This window comes from Tamandua tetradactyla, chromosome 3, assembly GCF_023851605.1.
Source record: "Tamandua tetradactyla isolate mTamTet1 chromosome 3, mTamTet1.pri, whole genome shotgun sequence".
NCBI lineage: Eukaryota > Metazoa > Chordata > Mammalia > Pilosa > Myrmecophagidae > Tamandua > Tamandua tetradactyla.
This window is the reverse complement of record NC_135329.1, coordinates 186,113,604-186,139,324: the sequence shown is the minus strand read 5'-3', so window position 1 is coordinate 186,139,324 and position 25,721 is coordinate 186,113,604. Positions and strand designations below refer to the sequence as shown.

At 38.1% G+C, this 25,721-nt stretch overlaps 1 pseudogene; it reads left to right on the top strand.

Moving 5' to 3' along the window:
- LOC143675856 (UV excision repair protein RAD23 homolog B pseudogene) overlaps positions 1 to 25,721 on the top strand; it is a 104,463-nt pseudogene that overhangs the window by 35,623 nt on the left and 43,119 nt on the right.

The window sequence follows — 25,721 nt, the reverse complement described above, 5'->3', positions numbered from 1 at the left end:
AGATCCTTTGCTCTTTAGGTTAGCACGTCAAAACCCCTAAGAGCTGTTCTCTACCTAACTCTACAGACCCTTCTGCCATCCCCTTCTGCCTTTACATGCTAGTAGTTTGCAGTAAAGAGAATGCTGGTTCATGCTGTTTGTGCCTTGGTTCATGTTATTCCCATTGCCTGTGATGCTCATCCCATACCTTTTTTTTTTTTTTGCATGGGCAGACTCCGAGAATCGGAGCCAGATCTCCAGTATGGCAGGTGAGAATTCTGCCACTGAGCTACCATTGCACCACCCCCATCCCATTACTTTTTGCCTAGCTAACATCACTGTGTCAAATGTAAGCCCAGACATCATCATCTCCAGGTAGACTTTTCTGAATCCCTAAGATGGGGTAAGTTAATCTTTGCCACTCTCATTGTACCCAAAACACATCTCTATCATAACATGGCATTGCAGTGACATTGTCATTTCCACTGATCCTTTCACATTAGACTGTGAGTGTCACAAGATGGGTCTTAAATATCTTTTTTACCTCCAGCGCTTAGTACAGGATCCGACAGTGTTCAATAACTCCCTATTGAATGAAACCCTCCCACATCTAAAGGTGAGAATTCATCAACAAATTTTAGAAAAAAGGAAAGGAAAGAGGGAGAAAAGTAAAGGAGAAGGCGACTCATCTATTTAGCTCCCAGAATGTTCTAGCTGATTTCCATACATGTGCTATTTGATCCTTACAAGGACTCTACAGCCCTGGTACTATTGTTCCTATTTTCTAGGTAAGGAAATTGTAACTAACAGAAGTTAGATAAATCACTTAAGATCAAGTATCTAAAAAGAGAGGGAGGAGGATTCAATTTCGAGTTTGCCTGACTTCAAAGTCTTTATGCTATACGACATGTAAAAGATATAGGTCAGTGTGCATTAAATTGTGACACCAAAGAAAGCTGTCAGAAGAGCACCCGTGCTCTACAAGTCTCCGTAGTATTTCTGCCTATTGGTTTCTTCCAAATTTTCTTGGCAAGCAAGAATTGTTTTAAAATGAAACACTCCTTTCAAAGGATAGCAGTCAATTTCAAAGCATGTGCTACCTACTCAGTCAACTTAATAAACACTTATTTAGCACCAACTAAATACAAGTCACTGTATATAGCCTTAAGGGAGACATAAGATGAGAAAGACAGGGTCCTTGTCCTTCAGGAGCTCGTAATCTAGAAACATACATTAACAGTCTGAACGGAGGCAGATGGTGATAAGTGCTGCAATAGAGGCACTTACAACGTGCTACGAAAGCATAAAGCAGGGAGAGATTAATTCCAACCGTGGAGTAATAAAATGCTTTAGTAAATGTATCTTTCACTAACACCGAGAAAGTCTTTTATGACCTAAGCCAAAGGATGCATTTCTTTGTAAAATACCAAGAGCTTATTCAAAAACTAATAGACATGGCTTTTGTTAGCAAGAATAGAATTTACCCACAATGGAAGCAACCCTACCTAGATGTGTTTTCCATAGCAATCAGAGGAAACCCACGGGCCTATTCATTCAAAGATCTCTCAGTCTGCTTGGAAAAGACTGTATGTGGTTCTGACTACAAATGCATGTCCATTCATCGCATATCTTTTCAGTTCACTTGTACACTTATGAGACTGAGCAGTCAGTCAAAGTCAGAAATGTAGGAAATTTCAAAGGACATTGCTCAAGCCTAACCAATGAAGGATGAAAGCAAACAGATTTTTAAAGACTTTAACAAAAATTAACTACGGTATCTTAGCTAGTTGAAACCTTGATTCAAAGTACTTACATGACTGTGAATGAGGCCCACAGTGCTAAATGACCTCCTCTGTGTGCAAAATCGATTTATTAGGTTCTAGCACCATTGCACCAGACAATGGTTAGACTGGAATTAAAAGTGAAAACATAGAAAACATACAATTTCATCACTGTTACTAAATGATCAACTTTCAGAATTTGCCCTTTTGTTTAGAGGTTAACAGTAAGCTTTATGCACACAGGAAAATAGATTATTCACACTAATGTCATTTTTAAATAAGGAAGTCCTTATGTTAACTTATTTAATAAAAAACTACATTGTATGTATATTTTATATGATAAGCTTCTTTAAAACTATTTAACAACTTTTTTATGAAAAATATCTCCACGGGAAAAAAAATGTAGCCTAATAAAATTCAACGTGTTGTTATTTTTACAAGCTGTCTCACTGGTAGGATATTCATTTCATATTGCAGAGAACAAGTTGGGATTTGCCAAAAGCCAATGGACTGATGAAAAGTTTTGCTTGTGTGAAATTCTGAATCTATTTTACACAGAACAGGAAATTGAGGGGGGAAGAATCCATGACCTATTGCTTCCCAATTTTTCTTAGTCCTTTCTCCTTTAATTATTCCATCTTCCTAGCATCCTCAGCCTTTCATTCTCCAGCATCAACTTCAGATTTGTCAAGGTTCTCCTTGCCTTAGGGAAAAAATAATCCAATGCAACTAATATATTACTATATTATAATTGCCAGTATTCTTTTTTCCCCTTTGTTTAACTGCAACAAACAGTTTATAATAACTGCTTCAATATTTTCATCTTTAATGTATTTAATCTGGCTTTGACCCAACTATTGCTATTGTACCAAATCATTCTCAGTAGTTAACAATTACACTCTCCAAATCTAAGAGCTTCTCTCTAGTCCTTACATAAGGTGAACTCTTACTTTTAGTTAACACTGTTTGTCAGGTAACACCTCTTCCCTACAACTAATAATAAAGAAGTTTCAGTTAATGTAACGCTAGTCTTCCAACTGCCCCTTTACTCAATGTCTTCTGGGGGAAGTGGAGAGGCATGTCTAATTCATTTCAGGAAGGAAAAATTAGGCACGTTGAGCTTCATGTCTAGTTTCTTCTCCAGCTTCTTCTTGGGAGTGAAGTGACCTGCAGAAAGCTCATTTCCTCTCTCCTTCCTCATACTCTTAAGGCTTACCCATTCGGACAAATTCAATTGGCCTATTTCTAATTCTGTTTCATTAGCAGGTCCTTTTGGTTCTTATTTGGCTCAACTCCAAATTCATTTTTTTGTACCGAAAGTGAAAATGTTGAAGATGATGAACAAGATAATGAAGAAAATAACTATAATTTCATCAAGTCAGAGTATGAGCATAGTATTCAAATAGGCCTGAAATCAAATCTCAGATATGATTTTTCTTTCTCACAAAATTGAACCCCTATATTTAAAGAAATGCAGTTTGTAGTACTCTTACAGCAGCCTCTAGACAACGTCTTTATTATGTCCTAGAATAGCACATTCCAGCTCATCTGGCAGGTACACAGTCTTGGAGTCTTATATTGATGGGGATTGGGGGAATGCCTCAGAATTCCTTGCATGTAGCATTTTATGTTCTAAAACACAGACTTAATTACCCATATTATTGTCATTGCTTCCCTCTGATAGTTTTTCAAAAGTTTGTTATAAAAGCTTTTGACAAAAACAAAATTAAGTATGTTAAAACTAGCTAAAACAAAAAAACCAGCATGATATTTTTGGCAATAAAATAAAGGTTGAAGAAGTATGTTTAAAACAGATGATTAGATAAACATAAAACTTCTTTTTAGCTTAGTATGTATTTTGTGAATTTAGCTTTCTAATAAATATGTGCAATTGGTCACAGACATGAGACAAATTGTAAATGCATTTCCAGTTTTGTTAAGTTGGTATTGTAAGAATTCGAGAGTTTTGCCACGCAAAGGAGGACTCCAAGAGACGTTCTCTCATGCAACATGCAAGGGGTTTATTTACCACACATGCGTGGGGCTCACTGAACATGCAGGAACAGAGAGCCCCGAGCCTGGGTTTGGGAAGCCTTTTAAGGGCCAGGATAAGGGGGTGGGGTTTGAGGGTTGAACATGAGTTACAGGTTCTGCTTTATGCAGGAAGTAGATAACGAACATTTTGCAAGAAGTAGATAACAAACATTTTGCAAGAAGCAGATAACAAACATTTTTCGCGCATGAGTCTTGGGAGCTGCTTTATGTAAGAAGCAGCTGTCTCGTTGTGCAAAACTCCGTTACTCAATCTTCTCAGTTGCATTCTTAGATAAACTTCCTCCGGCAGTTACAACCTTGCATAACCAAGGCAGCAGATAACCTTGCATAACCAAGGCAGCAGATAACCTTGCATAACAAAGGCAGCAGATAACCGCCCCTGGGAAGTCCCGGGTTGTTTTTCTTAGCCTGATGGGGCCCATAACTCTTTTCTTTACAATTCTTAACTCATACCAAAAGCATAGCAGTGAATATAAAATGACACAAATGCTTTTGCTGGATATTTCTATCATTCAGAAGCTAAAATATATGTAAATAGCTAAATTAAGCAGGAAAAATTAGCTACTGTTAAGCTTTATAAAATCCTTCTTTACAGTATTTCTAAATTTTGAATCAAGTTGGGGTTTTATTTGATATTTAGGCAATTTCCAATGTTATGTGGTTTGGAATAATTTTAGTCTTTGGAAAAATGCAGGTTTGCATTTAGATTTCCTATCCCTTGGTATCTCAGGCCAGAGCTTGCTCATAAAAAACTGCTATTCAAACAGGATAATTTCTTTCCTACAGTACTAGTTACGATTTCAAATACAAGAAAGAAGAATGAATAAACAAATTCAATTTGCCAGAACTTGCATCACCAGTCAGAGAAGCAAGGAAGGAGAACAAAGAGAAAAAGTTAATGGGACTTTCTCCCATTGGCAAGGCAATGTGAAAGCACAAGATTCAGACAAAATCCCTTGGTTTCCACTTCCCAAGACACGGAGACTGCTGTGATATAGTAGAAATGAGAGGAAAGACACACACGTGCAAGGAATCGGACAGAAAAGGATTCAAATACCCCTCTACTCTGTTCTTTCGTGCAGGACTGTGTAGAGATGGTGGACAGTATGACTTGCCAAATTCATTTTGTGCTTTAGTGAGCATGATTTGTTCTCCTGACAGAGACAGAAATTCACCAGGGACATAAAGGAGACTGTCACACTCATTCCACTTGTGAGAACACAGATGGAATTCCAAAGGTGATGGGGTGGGGGGGGTGGGGGGATGGGGGGGGTGGGGGGGTGGGGGGATGGGGGGATGCACACGAAAGCAATCACAGGACCACTCAGCTTTCATTGTTGTGTAAATCATCGGGGCACAGCAGAGGCAGGCACCTGCCCCTGTTGTTACTAGGGAGAAAGAATATTCAACTGATACCACCAAATGCAATGCAAAAGGGAAAGAAACCCCATTATAATTCTTTTAAATTGAGCTTTAAAATGCTTTCAGGGATTCCAGGCTGTTATTTTAAGCAGAATCATCATCCTGCTTGGTAAATTAATATGTGTTTTGATTCCCCTTCCCTATCTACTCAGCTCCTCTTCATAAAACACACTCCCACCCTTCACCCCTAAGCAGTCCCCCATCCCCTCATCTAAAACGCACTGACATCCCATTACCCTTCAGCAGACTCACTCAGCCACAACGGTCACTGACAGCCTGTGAAATCGTCATCAGGTAATGACCATCAAGGTGGCTCCGTGCTTCTGTCGCGAGCAGCCAGCAGAATTCAGCCTGGAGCCCTGAAACCCAGTCTAGCACTACCAGGAGTCCAACCTGCTCTTAGGGAATCCTCGCACGGGAGTTTCCGTAACGATCAGTAGTTACTAGAACCAAGTCTTCTGGGACTTCCCATAAGGAAAGGCAGCTGCCTGCCTCGTCATTTTTCCGCAGTACTGAACTGCCATGAGAGTTGGAGCAAGGATGTGGAGACTCACATAAACCCAGAGGGAATAAGAGTGTTACTGTCATTTACATGTCATTAAAGAAAACCTCCTGGCAAACAGCAGGATGCTATCCAGTCACAGGGAAGGTGACAGCCACGAACATCCTGTGGCAACCCAGCCTCGTCAGTCTTTCTGGTCTCTGGGTACCACTGACTTCTTCTAACCGCTCATCTAAAAGTGTGGTCTGCAGGCCCCCACAGCACAGTATGTCTGTTCATTGCCCCATTCATCACTCATAGACTCATGAGGTACAAGGGCAGTTTTCATAAGTCATGTCAGTCTATTAACCTTCAGAATATTGGTATTTTCCAGTCTTGCAGGTAAATGAATCTTGTAAGAACTAAAGTTAGACAATCCCCAGTAAGCAGCTCAGAGAATAGCTTTTTAAGCCTTCTGGGCTTGGCTCAGAAAGGGCAACTTCCTCCGGCTTCCCTCAGTGTACCTCTCAACAGGCAACCAATAGAAAAAACCCATAAGTTTTGCCTTTTCTGCTCTGCTCAGAGAAGTACAGGGAAAGTAGGCCAGTGGGGTTCAATTAACAAATCTTCATTGAATGCTTGCTGTAGGGAAGTTTTCCACATCTAAGGGAAAAGAGGAGTTATGAAGTAGTCCTTCCTACAAAACTAAAAAGAGGAAAAAAGAAAAGAAATAAAAGGAAATAAAATCACACTTGTTTGCATACTTATATTTAATGAATGCTGAAGCTTTCATGCCAGCAATAAATTGATTTGGAATAGGGCTTTTAGGAAAGCATGGTTTGTAAACATCTAAAGAAAAATCTTAAGGAAAACATCATCTATAGAATAAAGAGATGAAATGGACCCTAGAGATTATCATATTTAACTTTCTCCGTTTACTGAAAAGGGCCACAACGAGTTCTGGAGGTAAGTGATTGGGAGAGCTAGCACAAGGGAGGCTAAGAACTGCTTAAATACTTCTTGAATAAGCAAATAAATGGTTTAACTCAAAATTTCTCAGAAAGTTAGTAGCAGACAAAGAATTAGAATGTATCTGAATTTTCAAGCCTGTGTGCTTTTGTTCCATATTTTTATATTTTTATTCAGTCCATTTTGGGAGATAAAAAGTTAAGGAAATGAGAGGGTAATAAAATAATTCAGAGAAGAAAAGAGGACATTAGAAAGAGAAAAGCAACAAATGGGCACTGTAAAATCTGAGTTATTCAAAATATGTAGAAGAGGGGCAGGGAGAACAGCCTTGTTTGGGTGAAAACTATTTTTATGTATCCTCCATACTTTTAAGTGAATGCAGAACTACAGCTAACAAAATGTTGTTTTATAGAGCTACTTCCAGGTCAACTTTTATGAATATAAGCATGCTTTGCTTTATGCATGGAGTAAGTTCTAGATAAGTATGTGATGGGCATGACATATTAGATATAAGAACTCTAGATACATTTTATCTCTCACTAACACAAATTTTACCTTCTCCTTAAGCCCTTGTACTATTAAGTCTGGGCCAATAGCCTTATTGTCTAGAAGAGGGAAGATGGAAGATGTGGTATGGAAAGTTTTCTACCCCAAAGAAATAAGATCTATAAAAAAACTTTCTTAGGAGAGAGTGGTTGTATATGTGTTCAGGAAGGTGCTGTCTAGAGAGGAAAACAATGACCAGACCAAGAGGTGAGATTTAGCTGTACTCACTTCCTTCCTGTTCTGGTTTGCTAGCTGCTGGAATGCAACACACCAGAGACGATTGGCTTTTAATAAAAGGGGATTTATTTTGTTGGTTCTTCAGAGGAAAGGCAGCTAACTTTCCACTGAGGTTCTTTCTTACATGGAAGGCACATGATGGTCTCTGCTGGTCTTCTCTCCAGGCCCCTGGGTTCCAACAACTTTCCCCGGGGTGACTTCTTTCTGCATCTCCAAAGGCCTGGGCTGAGCTGCTAGTGCTGAGATGAGGAATGCCGAGCTGCTTAGCTGTGCTACGTTGCGATCTCCCATTTAAGCACCAGCCAATTAAGTCAAATGTCACTCATTGCAGCAGACACGCCTCCTAACTGACTGCAGATGTAATTGGCAACAGATGAGGTTCACGTACTGTTGGCTCATGTCCGCAGCAACAAGATTAGGTATGCTCACCTGGCCAAGTTGACAACTGAATCTAACTAACACACTTCCTTAACACCAAAACATAGAGTAAGGGCAGGTACTGAGGGAAAAGCTGGGATGTGGGGTGGATAGGCACAGCCATGGATGTTTGGAAGAATCCAAGAAAATGAGGCTAGGGCTCCACAAGCTGGCACATAGAGTAGGAGAAACTGTTAAGTCTCATGGAAGTCTCAGATTTGGTACAGAACTTTATCCAACATGGCATAGTACTCCCTCCACAAAATAGCAATGATAGAGAAAGTGCCTAAAGGTGCAGCCTCCAGGAGCCCTGCACATTGCAGATGAATATACAGAGAAGCAGTAAATGGAGGCCTCTGAAATCCATTGTTCTTCATGTGCAAAGCCCTTTATATTCACAATTTTTTCTCTAAATGTCCCCTTACTTAGCGCTCTAACTAAAACCCAGTTCTGCTTTGAGGACACTACCTCTAAATTGTAGTGGGTTTCCCTTCCACACTTCTCACATTACTGTATCTGGAGCTGGGGCAGGTGCCCCCCTTTCTCTTCATTGCAGCTCCAAACCATGGTCCCTCCACTCCCCTTAAAACCCATTCCATCCTACTGTCCACCCAACCACTCACCCCACCAAAGTGAGCCACCGACTCATCGTGGCAGGACCAATCACTCCTTCGCATTTCTTGAAACAAAAAACCCTTGCTAATTGATACTTTTCCAAATACTATTTGAGTCTTTCATACTCTATATAGAATACATGATTCCATATTCTCATGGTTACATTGAAAGACCTTTCTAAATGCTAGCTTTTTAATTCCTTGACTTGTTCCTTTACCTGCTCTTCAATGACAGTGTCTTCCAGTTGATCATGCAAATAGAGCCAGAGGTTATCTTTGATACTTTTTAATCCCCACTCCCCCTGTCCTATCAATTAGCTATCCTTATCACTTCTCTCTTCAACATATACCCAGAATCTGAATACTTCACCACAACTGACTGCAGCGATTATCTTAGTCCTGCCTACTGTCATTTCTCATTGAGACTGCAGCTTTAAGAACAACTTTCTCACTGCTCTCCCTGCTGCTACTCTTCTGCCTTATAGTAAATTCTCTACACAGCAGGCAAAATGATTCTTTTATATTGCAAGTCAGTAAACGTTACAAACTCATGATCAAAAAGCTCTCCAGTGTTTCCCACTCAGAGGAAACTGGAGCTTCTTGCGGTGGCCTCTAGGCCCTATGTGATCCTCTTCTGCTGTCCTTGGAGCATGTTCTCCAACCACACTCCTTCCTGCTCTCTCTGCTCCGGCTGCACTGCCTCCTTGCTATTAGCCTAATTCTGCCTCAGGGCCTTTGCTCTTGCTGTTTCCTCTTCTTGGGAGGCTCTTTCCCCAGGTGTCTACAAAGTATATTGCTTCACTTGTCTCACTTAAGTGCTAAGCACCTTATGTATATTACTTCATTTAATTCTAAAAACTCTGGGGGTGGGGGGGAGGATTTTATCATTTCCTTTAATTGGTGAGGCATTAATTGATACAACTTTCAAGAGACTCGACTAGGAATTGAACTAAGGGAGTCTAACTCTTAACCTCCATGTAATAACATAAAAATATGTTAAAATTGGCTTTTGACTCTATGTTTAGAAAAGGGGAGAGGAGCAACACACCCGAGATGTTTCTACTTTCTAGTACTAATCAGCATCACTGCTTTGGATCAGGAGAATATCAGGTAACCCATATCATAATCAAAAGTCACACACGACAATAGCATTTCTTACATGAAGCATATGGATATGCGGCTTCAATAAAAGAAACAAATTTATTTCAAATAGTGCTCTACAATATTCTACAAGGCAGCTACGGAAACTAAAACATATTTACAATATTCCCCTTAATCTCCTTAAATATCAAATTTTGACTCACCCAGTTGCTTAACATTCATTACAAAATGTTATAAGATTTGGGGATGAATTATTAATCAGAAGTTGAAAAAAAATCATAATTGCATATTTATAAAAGTAATCCCTATCTTTGATTCTGTACTTTCTGAGAAGAAAAAGCAGCTGAATCTCTGCTAGAAGGATCCAGCTGCCAGTTTCTTTTTACTGCAGCAAGCAATGACCACAGATGTCATGTCTTTTAAACATGCTTAAAATGCAAATTTCAAAAATACTTTGTTATTGCTAAAAAATAAACTAAGAAATATTAATAAACTATGTTGGTACTAACATCAATTCATTAGTAAGAAGCAAAGGCCATTTATTGGCTTAGAAAAAATGCAGGTTAAAATGCCTGCCGATGTGTCAGGTTGATAACAGTTAACTTTGCCTCTTATTGCTCATTTTGTTTCCTGGGTTCTTACATCATTTTATAAAGTGAAGATGTTGGAAGACTGCCAACAAATTTAGTTTCCAAATGAGTTAGATTTGTTACATGGTATTTCATTACTTTAGTTTGAGACCTGGAATAAACTAAGGACATTTATAAACTGTTTACATATAACACCAAGCATCTAATAAAAATGCTACCCGATGATTCTCTTGGGAAAGAAAATCATACCGCAAAGCTGAGGTTTATCCTTTAAACCTGCAAAACAACCCATATAATAATTACCTGTAAACCATATCTCTAGAACTAAGCATGATCATCCTTCTTTTATTCAGACTATCTCTCCTAATAAGGGCAGTTGGGTTTTCCTCATGTCCTAAAAAACTCCATCTGAGCCACCTGGAAATACTGAGCATTTATGGACTCCTTAATAATTAATTTCAAGGAATTTGGGGGGAAATAAATGACTTGTATTAAACTATACATTTCAATTTTCTCAAGGTATATGTTTAATAAGATAAGGTTCAGATATATAGTAAATTCTGAATAAAGTTCATATGTACATATGTGAAACAACACATTTTCACAATAACAAACTGACCACTTAGTTTGCTCATTATGTCACTCTGCATCTCCTATAAACTGATTTGTTCACATTCTTTTGTTTCTTTATAGTGATTTTTATTTTACTTAAGTATATAAAAAGCTAAATTTCTGTTGGGTTATGATTAATTATGAAAAAAAAAAGATGAACAAAAATAGTCGCACAGGTTTAGAGTGCATGGTGTGACGGAAAATGAAGGCTATGCAGCATGCTCAAAAATCTGAGGCCTGGGAAGGAGGCTCTTCAAAAATATAAGCCATCACCCTCCAGAAGAGGTGATACTAGGGCTACATGAGAGACCCATGAAATTCCCAATCGGTATAATTATATATACTAAGATTGCAGAAAAACAAAAGTGGTTTCAAATATAAGCCACCAAGGATAAATATGTTAAACTGCAGGTGCTAGTTTTCTATCTAGTTACTTCTCAAATAGGCAAATGTAGACTACAAATGAGTAGCAACAGAGATTTATTTATTTAACAATAATAAATGTTAATTTATTTAATAATGATTCCCTGCAAGGACTAAAGATAGCCAGGGAAGTATATGTTTAGAATAATATCTAAACAAAAGGTGAAATATTCAGATGAAGCAGACCATTGTTTTGTGAAATAGTTTCAAACAGGCTGAATAGTCCACCAAAAAAAAACAAACTTTCATTAGTAAGAGAATAATTTCTCTTTCACATTCATTTAAAATTTGGAGCATCATGTATTTACTTTTAAATATTTTGACTAGTGAAATGCATTAACAGATCAGTACATTTATTTTATTTAAATAACCTAATAATCTGCCATTTGTATTTTACAAAAGGGAAAGAGAATTTAATTTAATGTCTCACCAGTTTAACCACTGATCTAAATTCTTTTATATGCCAGCAATTTTGATAATATTTGCTCACAGAAAACAAATATAAAACTTGTCCTTCCTAGGATCTATAAACCCATTTGTATGAATAATCACCAACAGATTATGGCTGTGATGTAGCTTCACAAATCCTCAGAGTGTAAAACTGCGCAGAGAAATTAAATAAATCACAATAGCTCAAATCAAACTCAGTAAATCTCTCTCATGTCCGGGTTTTACGTTAAATTCTACAAGGTTATTTGATTTACCCTGAAGTTGCCACAATTACATAAGTAGTGACTGCTAAGTTCCTTGCCTGTTTTAGCAAAATTCATTGCTGAAATCGCCATTCCGAGGACATCCAATTGCCCTTCAGAGTTCACTCAGTCTCTTATCAAAACTGCAAAATGACCCAACTAAAACCAGACAGCCCAGCCGTAGCTCCTGCCAAGGAGTAGCTAAGGCTTCATATCTATAACACACACAGTGGTAACTCCAGTATTTTTGCTAAGCCTCATGTCTAAATTTTTCATGATTGAAAAGGGTCATAATAACAAAAAGAATCCCCATGAACACAGTTCTAGTGCCTCACTTTTTGGACTCCAAGAAAAAGATGTATATGTTTTTTATACAACAGGGTGGCTCCAAGTTAGAGCTTTGATCCTTTGGGGCTTCTCCTAATACTCATTGCATGCTGTGGGCAAGGATAAGGATTAGTCAAGACTAATTTTTAAGGAAAAGTGGTCTGTTTTTGAAAGCTTATTCATCATTTACCTTTTATACTGTCCCAACACAAACAATTCATAACAAAAACAGGTTCTTTCTTCTCCAATTTAAAAGTACATCACCCAGAAGTCAGAACATTTTTCAGCCTTTCCTTACTCAAGTCTCTTGAGAATCTTGCTAAACATAAATTGATTTTTTTCCTTTTACTTTCTAGCCCCTTCACTTTCAGTTTGAGCTGTTTATGATAACTAGTTAGATAAAAAATGAGTGAGACTGACTCAAAGCCTATTTTCTTTTCCAAAGTCATTCTCAATTCTTCATTTTTACCTTAAGATTCCTAGCCACTTCTTCAAATGAATAGGTAATGCCACAGCATTGTGAGCAGTGGAATTATCCTGAATGATCTTATTTGCCAGTTTACAGAAACCATTCACTCTGCCAATAATTCTTTTGCTCAATATATCTTTATTAAGTACCTACTCTGGATCATCTTATAGGGGCTGGGTACAAGTGGGAAAAAAACCCAAATGGTAATAACCTGTGATGTTTCGGATGTTTTTTTTTGTTTTAGCAGCAAAAGAGAATAAACTGACTGAATAAGTAAAATACACAATATGTCAGATGGTAATTAGTGCTATGGCAAAAGATAAAGCAGGGAAGAGGGAAAGAGAATGCAGTAATGAAAAGAGGAAGCAACAAAGTTTTAAGGAAAAATGTGGGGCATGTGAGCAAGTTTTTAATGGAACAGGCCATGCAAAGAGCCAGGAGCTTTCAGGTGGAGAAGACAGATGTGAGTCTGGAGTCAAGTGAGCCAGAGCAAGATTAGGAGACAGAGATGAGGCTAGAGCCACTGGCTACTCGAACAGACTCTTAATTTTTGTTCCTCTGATCATTGCCTTGTGACTGGCTTTGGGTTGTCATGATGTTGAAGATGCATCCCTAGCTCACCAAGTTCTATGGCCCCAAGCTTAGCAAAATCTGATTCAGCTTCTGTTTCTCTTAAAACTAATTCAGTTCTTTGGAGAAAGATGCTCTGATAGTCTCAGCTTGGATCAAGAAACCATGATCTAAGAGGTATGCCTAGAAGAGGCAGCTCCATCTGGTATAATCATGGTCACCCTTTAGAAGGGGCTATTTAGCATATCCAAAGAAAGTTATATAGTATATATAGGCTGGCACCCAAATCCATCCATCTATCCTGGCACTCAATGATTAAGCACCCAAATCAACCAGTGATGAGCTTTACTTTTACAGCCACAACCCATGTGTGTTGGGTTGGGGTGAGATGGGAGGACTGATCACACACAGAAGCCAGCACAGGCCCCTCTGTGTTTACTGTCAGTGGAATGGGATGACACAGAAGTGTTTTTTAGTTTTTTTGTTTTTTTTTGGCATGGGCAGGCACCGGGAATCGAACCCAGGTCTCTGGCATGGCAGGCAAGGACTCTGCCACTAAGCCACCGTGGCCCACCCAACATGGAAGTGTTTTGAGTAAATGAAGGACATGACCTGGCTTAGGTTTGAAAAGGATGATACAGCTGCTGTGATGAGAAAAAAGTTTTGAAGGACAAGAGCAAAGCAGGGAAGTTTTCTTACTGTCCAGAACTGTCAAGCAGAACTTTTCATCCTTCTCTAATGAAAATTCTCAGCATCTGTTTCCTCATGTGGCCAAATCAGAAGTGTATCTATCGTGTCTTCCAAAGGGAAACTCCTCCACAAATATCCAGGCAACTTCCTGTATGTTAAGAGTCATTTTATCAACACAGCCAAGTTTCCCTCTAGGCCTAAATGGTTTGAGAGAGCTTCTTAATTGCATCTAATTAAAGAGCATGTAAACAATCTTAATTTGATATGTCCATATGAGGATGGATTTTAATTATATAATATCAAATTTTAGACCCTCTACTATAAGTTGAATCACTTCTCATATGAAAGATTGATATAGCTACATTCCCTGGACAAGACATATGGTGAGGCAGTTTCATAATCAAGAAAATATAAGCAATTTAAACTTGGCACATGCTTAGAATTCTATAATATTGATATTCACTAAGTCATATACCTTAAGTTTCAGAATTATAAAAGAAAAAAGTAGAAAATATTATTGCATTTCAGGAGGGTTTCTTTAATCTGAAAAACAAATCACCATAGGATAGCAAGCTCCCCTAGTGAATTATTAATTTATTGATGTCTGTACATTTTCAGAAATGTAGTTTGCTTTAAATTGGATTTTCTAAACTGTTTCCTGGAATCTATGAAACCCTTAAAATGATATATGCAATATTGTGTGTATGTATATATACATATGTATATAAGCATTTTTCTGAAAACAGTGATCATAGATTTCACTGGAATTTCAAATTTTATTGGAATCTTCCCCCAATAAAATTAAAACCCATTGTAGTATGAAGAAATGATTATAGTTGTAATAATACTAAAAATATCAACAAACAATTTAGTATCTATTCATAAAGCCTTTTTTAGAGTCTGCTAAGTGTGTCATCTCATAGTTCTCACAAAGAACCTATGGCAAGATCTAACACTCTCAGAAAGTGTAATCTCCTTTAAAAGATGAATCAAGTCTATATAAAAAATTGAGGGAAAAGACATGTTAGTGATCTGAGCAAAGGAATATTTGATTCCAAGGAACCAAAACCCACTCACACTAATTTAAGTAAAAGAGAATTTATTACGAACAAGCAGGAGAACTGCACAGATCCAAAATGCCAGAAATATGACCACAAGTCATAAGAACTGAAATGTTCTTTCTCACCCACCAACTCTCTCTCCTCTATGTTGTTATATTTGATCCATTCGGCAGTCTGCCACTGGCTACTCTAACAGACTCTTAATTTTTGTTCCTATGATCATTGCCTTGTGACTGGCTTTGGGTTGTCATGATGTTGAAGATGCATCCCTAGCTCACCAAGTTCTATGGCCCCAAGCTTAGCAAAATCTGATTCAGCTTCTGTTTCTCTTAAAACTAATTCAGTTCTTTGGAGAAAGATGCTCTGATAGTCTCAGCTTGGATCAAGAAACCATGATCTAAGAGGTATGCATAGAAGAGGCATGCCTAGAAGAGGCAGCTCCATCTGGTATAATCATGGTAACCCAGGTCCCTCCTTTAGAAGGGGCTATTTAGCATATCCAAAGAAAGTTATATAGTGTATATAGGCTGGCACCCAAATCCATCCATCTATCCTGGCACTCAATGATTAAGCACCCAAATCAACCAGTGATGAACTTTACTTTTAACCTGTAAAGCACCTAGGGTATAACTGAACTCATTAAATTTAATATTAGTGTTGTCACAAAATATCCCCCTCCACCAGTCCCATACACACACTCACCAAAGATAATTACTTACAAGGACTCCCTTTGTCTTATATCATTAAAGGGATAAAGAGAAATGAAAGCTTCTGTTCTGTCTTCAGGGACCTTAAAATCCATTACAATTTAAAATAGTCTATGATAAGTGCCTATTTGACCCCTAAGGCAGACCATTTTTCAACATGCCCCTCCTCTATATGACAAATTATGTTCTGTGATAAGATTGAAATTAGCTCATGTTATAATAATAAATCCTTCTGTAAGCATATTTTCTATGAAAATTAATATGGAGCATACCTGATATATTTATAATAGGTCGGAAATGTTCAAGCTTGCCTTGAGCTAGCATGGTTCTTGTCTCCAACCCACATCGTACCACATATCCCTGTGTTTAAGCAGAGGAATTAAACTATGAAAGCTCAGCAATTATAAAGACAAAACATACACACATACACACACACAACACAGAACTTGAGTTACTTCAAGTTTACCATTCCAGAGTATTGATTAGTGTTTCACATTTTAAAACATGAAATAGAGTGACTGGACTGAACATTTGAAATATAATCCCAACTGAACCCAAACCTGGAGGAAACCTCTCTAGTTTATTTCTGAAATGAATATGTGTATCTGAGTCTGCATAGTTCACGCCAATTGTAGTTTATATGCATTTTATTAAAACTCAACAGTAACTGCAGCAATTTTCTAGAACTTAGACCAACAAAAGATTATTTTCAAGAAGGAGTATTTTCTCATTGACACTGCTTAGAATTGCCTACCACGGTGTAATAAAGAACAGGCTGAGCTTCACTCTGTTTTACTATTGTTTTTAAATTTCCTATAGACGACGCACCCCCAGCAGACTGCTCCTCCTGCTTCCACTACCCTGCCTTGGTGGGTGATGCCAGAAAGCAAATGCTCTGCCAGTAGAGAAGACAGAGAATTTAATGCCAGTATTTCTTGAGACACTGGGACAAACCCTCACTGGCCAAGCTGAAAAAAATTATTGGCTCAATAGCATAAGAACATAATTGAGGTGTCTAAAAACCATGCTGTGATGAAGGCTAAAAAATGTTGTCAGGCCCTTCTCTCTGTTTCTCCCAGTTGTGTTTCTTTCTCTGCAGTGTCCTTTCTCAGGCAGGCTCTACCCTGCTGGTGGAAAGGTGGCTGCCAGCAGCCTCTGGTTCTATGCCTCTTCTCCCAGTAGACCCAGCAGAGAAAAATTGATTTGTTTTTCTACCTATTACTGCCACTCTTACTGGGTCACATTCCCATCCCAAACCAAACTTAAACCACTAACTGCATAGGTCTGGGTACCTTGTCCACCCTAGGGCCCGAGATTGAATTAACTGCAGTCCAGCCACAAAGACTGAGAGTAAGAGGTTGTGCTTCTATTACTGGGGAAAAGAAGAACAGTTTCTAGGCAGATAATAATATTAATAACTGCATATTGACTACACATCTCTAGGCTGTCCTATTTTATATAATGGTTGTAACTACCCTGTGCTTCTTTAAAAATGGAAATAGCAATCCATACTTCACAATGTATGTTAAGTATTAAGAGAAAACCTTTTAAAGAATCTTGTATAGCCCTTAGCATGTATTAAATAGTTACATGCTAAGTAACTAATATTAAGTCTTGTTGAGTGCACATTATGGGCCAAGCTAAGCCTTTACATAGACATTTCATGCCCATGTTATGTCCACAAAGTGCCTTGACATAGTTTGCATTATCCCTATTGTGTAAATAGAAGTTCAGAGATTTTAAGTAACTTGCCCAAGTTCATATATTAAGGAATTTTGTAGTCCTGGGATTTGAAACATGGTCTGAAACCAAATCCAGAATCTTAACTCACTTAACTCTAGCTCCAAGTAGAGCACTGGAGTCATAGTAGGTGCTCAATAAATACTTGTGGAAAGAAAGGTATCTTAGAAAAGTTCAAAATTGCTGTTTACTGAATATATTAGACTTTAAAATAATTTTACAATAATTTCATAAGCATTACAAAGTAATACTGATGATTTTCTAATAAATTGAAACATAAAAAATTATTAAAAGTTACTAATAAAAATGATTTGTTAAACAGTTAAAAGTAGAAGCAGGGGAAGGGAAGTCATATGATAACCACAAAATAATTTTCAGTTAATGCTCTATGTTGTAATGTTGGAAGATCAAAGACTGGTTTTACCTTGTCTTTTACTCTTGCTAAATATAATAAAGGAAAACAGCAAAAGAAAATCACAATTTTAAAAAGATCATCTTTATTGTGGCATAGTTTTGCTCCCAACCTACTGTATGTGACTTTGATCTGCACAAAAAGCTTTGAAGAAGACAAAAGAGAATGTTCTTACTTGAAAGTTTAAAACCATAAATCTTTTTTTGCTTCATCTATAAATTTCTTCAGAAAAACCCATCACAGGTCCTTGGCTCTCTTCTTCTCCAGCTCTGCGAAACCAACAAGTAGTACCTTTTCTTGACCAGAATTCCACCAAGATATGACATCATTAATTCCTGTTATAACAAAAATGGCAACAAAAAATAATTGAATCACATTAAGTTAGTGGCAAGATCTTTATCTCTAGCAAGGGGAGATTAGATATGTAATTAATATTTTTTGACTGCAAAAGTAATTATATATTGGCAAATACATAATTGCCAGCTTATAAAATACAAAGGTAAACCAGAACACACAAGAATCTTTAGACAATAGATATTTTCTCTATAAAAAGATAAACAAGAACAAATTAACATTGTTATCCTTCCATTCTGATATTTTTATTTCACTATGCTTTTTAAGCTAAATATATACACTAGTAAATAGATAGTATATATTTAATATATAATATGTTATATAACAAATAACATAGAATAGTGTATATTAATATTTTAAATTTTTCATGCTGTAAAGAATCACCAGTACTTTTCAGAACAGCAGAGAGTTAGAGGCATGCTTTTTGAGTCTCATTTCTCATGGCTTCTCTAATATTTTCCAGTTATGAACATGCATGGCCACTCCTAAGGTCTTTCTAAAGCAGTCAAAGGATTTCTTAAAATTGTACCTGGATGGAATATATTTATATTATCACTATTGCTGTACATATTTCACATAAAAATAAAGAAAAGAGAGCTGTAAGTCCATCAATTTTAGTATGTGAAAAGTGAGTTTAATATTCTTTCATTTAAGCCCAAAATGCCTATCAGACAATGAAGTGGACAAAAATAAAGAAATAGAGAAGGTCGAGATGTTAAATTGGAGACCACGGCCCATGTGAAGGGAAGAAGAATTCCTTCTTCTAGCTGGGATTTGCCACATGGGAACTTGGGCACAACAGTGACAAATGTACTGAAGTTTCAAGAGAAGCAGAAATCGAAATTTCACGTTATTTTTAAATAATGAATTATTTAAAACTTCAAAGCTGTAAATTTGGTAGGGATAGGGAGGCAGTGCTGACTGTGCCCCAGCTTCGTACCTCTGGCCAACAGCTTCCAAGGTCTGGCTCGGACAATATGTAAAATTAGTTCCACATCATACATACAGCCTTACCTAACTATAATGGGAGCAGCGCGGCACACCTCAGTCACTCACACATAAAATTGTGAGCTATGATTGCGTTTATTAAACCAAAGTAGAAAATAAATCTGATTCCCACCATAAAAGCATGCAAACAATTGAGTAATGCCACCTTACACATACAACAGGATGGGGTGGTCTTATTTCAGTTAGGCAGGCACACAATGCTCTCTCAGGCAGAACACATTCTAAGAAGAAAAAATAACAGGGAAAATCCTACATAAGCAACTTTATTATGATCACAAACTGTTTTGGATCAACATTATCAATCTGTTTTAAGTAAGCAATAAACAACTAATTAAATCCAGAATCATAACAGATACAATAGTGAAAACGCTTGCTGTCAGAGCAGCTATTTTTTATCTAGAGATAAATCTTGAGTTGACATACATATAAGTTATAGCTTCTAGGCTTTTACGTCCCCTGTCTTTCCTTTCTAGGGAGGCAAAGAAAATATCATTTAGTTATTTTACAATTACAACAATTACAGAATGCAGTCCAATCAAAATTTTTGTCAGCTTCCTAGCTTGGAAGTCCTCAGAGACCTGGTAAGTAAAGTCAGCTTTATTATCTGTTTCTGTACCCTAATGGTAGCTGTCCCTGTTATTTAGTGCTTCATTCTGGAACTAAAGAGTCTATTCTCATAGGGAGGCTTGTAGGACGGTTAAATGCACTTAAACCAAAACTTCAACATGCAAGGGAATTAATATTTTCCCAAATTCAAGGGCTTCTGAAAGTTCCTCCCTGCTTCTGAAACTCCAGATACCAGCCCAATACCTAACATCTTCACACAGCACTTCGCTATACCTGTTTGCCATTACCTCAAATATAGCAACATTATAGCACATATCCAAGTATTTTCTAAATTGCTTGTGTATGTATTTGTCCCCAGTGACTTGTCCAGAGTATCTGGAAGGCAGTAGTTTGGTCTTATTGATCTTTTATAATTTACTCATAGAGGTTAAACCCACCATAGGGCTTTACAGAGTAGATACTCAACAGATGTTTATAAATTAAAAGAAATAGGAAAGCCAGGAGATCTAGCGATACGAAAGCAAACCATCCCTTCTATGTACTTCCTTTTTCTTTTTTTGATGGTATATTCTCTCTGATTGCAGCTGCCTCCCTACTATGAATTATTTTACAAGATCAATTCCATTTTTCTGTAGGATTACAGAATACCTTTTAAGATTTCTGCTCACAAGCAGAAGATATCTCTTAAGAATATATGGGTGCGATATAGACATAAATGGACCCTTCAAATAGACTGTGGTAAATGATAAGACAAGAGCAATTACTACATTAAAATTACTCTTGGTCTCTGATACTAGAATACAAGTCCCTGAAAGCAATGGTCATATATATATACAGGATTGATATACATATATGATTGATGTATATATTTATGTATTGTATATATATTGTGCTCCCTACTATATAGAGAGAAAGTTATATTTACATAATATAAATATAACTTCACTTCCATGATAAATGCTTTGATGGGCTTTAATGTCTCCTGTCATGCAGGCTGCTATGTGCTTAAGGTTTCATTTTTTTGTTCCCTAAGGAAGGGGGTCCTGATCCCTTTCCTTGGAGGTGCCACAATCCACCTCCATGCAGCAGGACAGACACCGCATCCCTAGTCCACAACACTGTGAGAGACAACATTGGGAGTCCTTCACACAGAGATAATGCCCCCACAAAATGCTGCTGCCATGGCCAAGAAAGGGAATTAAACCATTCTAACAACAATTTATAAAACTTGTTACTTCAGTCTTAAATAGGAAGATTTTATTCCAAATTCTTTTGATGTGCTGAGTTCTGCCAGGCCGGCAGGGTACTCCACACAGTCCAGCTCACACGGGCCATAGTCCAAGGCGGGCCATTGGCACCTGACAGTGGTGGTTCAGTGGACACTCAACATTGAGATTTACTTGTGTGCACAGGTTAATGAAGAAGCATATTGCAGAAAGATATTTGCTACGACACTAAGGGCGAAAAGAAACGTGTTTATGGAGAGCAGTGAGAGGCAAATCTTGTTGATTTAAAAGAATACAAATCAAATTTCCATTAGTAGACAGAAGTGTTTCTGGAGAAGGGGTGTTAGGAGGGGGTTTAGATACTACACCTTTTCCCCTGCAATTGCAGGGAGACTTTCGGAGTTAAATCCATAGCCTGGGCATAACAAGTGTCCAGAGATACACATACTGTGCCCTGAGGTATGGGGATCCTGAGTTGGTTACATATGCAACTTTTGGCACTTTGTGAATAAACTGCAGTCTAATACTTAAATTTTGGGTGACACCAATACTCCATGGGCTTAGGATTCCTAACCTGTACAGCTGCGTTGGCTGGACTTTGCCCAATCAACTTTATTTTCCTCAATTTCCAATGCTTGTGGCACAGACAGGAGCAAGTTATTTTCATTACCTTGTTGTGGCTGTAGTACTGTTGGTCCTTTTACCCGAATTTGCAGTGCCTGCATGCTCCCCCCACCATTACCAGTTCAACAGGAGTGGGAGCAGCTGCTTTAGCACCGTGAGTTAAGGCTGGTGTGTACTGGATATAACTGGCATGTCCACTGCTACAGAAATTGTTTGTCATCTTTCAACTGCTCTTTTAAAAACCCATTCATCCTTTCAGTTAATCTCACTGCTGTGGGTTGTAAGACAAATGAAATACCCATAAGACATCATGTTCAGTAGCCCAGGCTTGAGTTAGTTGTCCAGTAAATGGAGCCCCCATCATTGTCCACATGTGTGGGGACCCTGAACAATGTACTTAGCTTTTCTAAGATCATATTACAGTTCTTTGGCTAACTTTCTCTACTGGGAAGGTCAGCAAAAATCCAGTGGCCATATTTATGACCGTAAAGGCATATTTTTGCACCTTCAGATAAGGGAAGGGGCCCATTATAATCTATCTGGAAACTTGCTCACAGTTGATGTAGCCAAGTCGATGAGAGCATTCTCAGTTGGCGTGGTGAGCAGGAGGGGCAGGCATCCACAATTTCCTTTAGCTTCTGTCTTGGGATGGGCAACTGAAGTTGCTGCACCAGCCTCTACAAAGCCTGGTACCCTCAGTGCCCTGTTTTCCTGTGTAACTTTCAGGAGTCTCACGTGACCTAGCTGGTGCTAGGCTACAAATTTTTGCCAGAGCATCTGCTTTGGTGTTGCCTGGTAAAGAGTCAGTGTTATGGGCAGAAACATACAGGAGAAAAACAGTTACCTTGTGCTTGTGGCAAACAGTCTGGATATCTTCCCAAATCTCCTTTCCCCAAAGAATGCAACCAATGACAGTCCATCATTCCTGTCTCCATGTGGCCATCCACACTGTCAAGCCTTGGTATACGGCCCAATTATCAGCACAGATGGTTATTGTATCTCCTGGCTTGTGTATAATGACCATCCATATGGCCCTCCAGCTCAGCCCACTGACTGCTTTGCATAGTTCCAGTTTCCCACCAGATAGTGTCAGTGTTAGGGTAGATGGCCATGGCTGTCCAAGTAGTGGGTTGCCCATGTGCTGATCCATTAGTATACCATGAATAGTCAGGTATACTTCTCCATATGTCAAGGTCGGCATAGGAGTAGCCACCTTGGGAGTATCAGCAGGGAGGAACAAACATTGCTTTTCCATATGAGAAACTGGTCCTAAAATGTCATGTGTTTTTGTAGTTAGAGGTCTGTTGTTAACGATCCTGCATTACAGGAGGTAAGCTTTTCACTTTGTCAGTATCCTAAGCTGAGGACTTCCCAAGTCAGGCTTATGAGCACTGTCACATACCTACCCTGTATGGGGATGGCCATTCATAAATCACAGGACACTTCTGAGTCTGCCTTTTGACTTGTAACAGGGCACTATAGGTCACATGTAACTGCTTTTCCAGGGGGCTGCTGTATCTTAGTTCTGCCCTTTTCCATAGCTGAGACCAGAAGCCAATAGGTACATGTTTTGCCTGTTGTCTTTTCAACAAACCCAACTCAAAGCCAATATCAGTACTGGCCACATCCAATTCACAAGGTACATCTGGATCTACTCCTTTAAAACTTGTGGTTGTGTTATAGTTTGTTTGGACTTTTCAAAAGCAGCTTGCTGTGGAGTATCCCTATCCCAAGCCTTCTACTTGCGAACCAGAGTAAACAAAGGTTTTAAAATTTGTGCCAAATGAGGTATAAATGATCTCCAATAGCCCATTAAACCAAGAAATGCCATTACCTGCTTAGGAGTGTATGAAGTGGGCTAGTTCTGTACTTTGTCAACAAAAAGCAGAAGGAATAGTTTTAGGCTTACCCAACCAGACAACATCCAAAATTTTTGACAGAGCATTCAGTCCCCTGTAATTTGTCTTGGTTTACCACCCATCCCCAGCTTTCCAGGTGGGTCACCACTGTGTTAGAGGTGGTTTCTAGTTCTGAATGAGAGTTACTGGTTAGCATATCATCATATTAACTAAGGGATCAAGGTTAAGATCCCTAGTAATGGGTGGGCCACAGTGGCTCAGCAGGCAAGAATGCTCACTTGCCATGCCAGAGGACCCAGGTTCAATTCCCAGTGCCTACCCATGTAAGAAAAAAAAAAAAGATCCCTAGTAATGGTTCAAGCCAACATATCATATGCCTCTAGATATGATGCATTGAGCATCAGTTCTGCAGTGCTCCTGTCAAAAATCTACTTAAAGCACTCAAAAATATCAAATATTTTTAAAAGCAACAGATAAATGTTTTAGAAACATTAATTACTGAAAACCAAACAGTTGCTATAAAAGCTGGTATCTGGTACTAAAGTATATTAAAGTAGAAGTTTCATAAAGAGGGAATAAGTACGTAGTTTTCCTTGCCAGGTATATCTTCCTTAAATAAACACCCATTCTTCATTGCTTTTAGGAATTTTAAACTGTGTTCAAAATCACCATCCTTCCACCTCAAAAATTTCATTGCCATTTGATATTTATGGATGTCTCTAAAAATGTTTGAATGATCAATTCCAGAAGAGGGGAGGTTTCATGGCTACTATTTTCTTCAATAATTCCTTGCTCCTTAGTAAATAGATATTAAATGCCTTAAGTAAGCAATAGTATCATCATTAGTATTTTCAACTAATTGTGGTGGAAATTTTCCAGTGATCCTATATAATGATTTGGAACTTCTTTCTGGCGTTTGTGGATATTCTAGAACTTCCAAAGTGATCAAGCACTCATTCCCTGCTCCAACTGTTAATCTGTAAACAAAGCAAAGCCATTGCTTTTACTGAAGATGTAAAGATTTCATGGGTCTCACCATGCTATCATGAAATTTCAATCTCTTCCTCATGATGAATTAGGCCATCTTTTATCTTATCTCTATTGATTTAATTGATCAGAGCCAGTCAGCTTCATTAGTCTCCATCACTTATTAGTCCTAGAGTCCTTGGACTACTTCCCTGACTTTACGGAGGCTCAGTTTCTTCATCTACATAATGGAGATATCATACCTCCTGAGTTTGTTTTGTGTTATATGAGTTAAGCCTCATATAACTTCTTTTTATTTATTTTTTCTTTACATTTTTTCAACTTTTTAAATTATTTTTAATTTTTACCACAAAGCAATAAGCAGAAACAGAAAGAAAGAATATAGCATAAATACTCCAAAATATTGGTTAAGAATTCAGGCTCTAGAGTTAGAAAGACCTGGCTTTAAAATCTAACTCTGATATTATTAATGAGATCTTGGGCAAATTACACAACAGCAGTCTTCGAATCTGTATAATAGATGTGGTAGGGGGCAGTCATAGCATGGCCTGCCGCCATACCCTGAACCCACAAATACATCCTGTGCACAGAACCAGGTATGTAAAACACAAACCCCTGGTAGATAAGAGGACTGTTGGTACATTCCTGCCTCTATTTTCCTGAGCATACGTAAATATTCACTGGAGAAGGTCTGACTGGTGGCAGGGTTTCTGATATCCAGCACACACCGGCAGTATGTCTGTCCCTAGAGGGGCAGGAGTAGGGAGAGGAGAGAGGGGAACACAAGAGTGGAGTGCTGTGCCTAGAACATCTCCATGTATAGGCCACAAATGAGATCCACTGGCTGGGGGAATCAGTGCCCACTAATGAAGCCCTATCTCTTTTCTATGTGTGAAATATCTTTCCACCCAAGTCATGCTTTATGCTGGCAACCCTGATGTCTCTATTGGAGTAGGCTGACATCTCTTTAGGTGTCTCTCCTGACCGACAATATACAGATATAAAAATCACTTAGTGGAAACAAGTAAATAGTAAATATGCAATAAAAGCTACTTCAAAAAAATTAAATTTTACTCCTAGGAAGTTTGTGTAAGAAATAATCAATTATATTTTAAATCAATAGGCTATAAGAAGTAAGTACAGAAGGACTGATAATAAAATATTTCATCAAATAACCTGCAATGTTGATAGCACAGGCCCA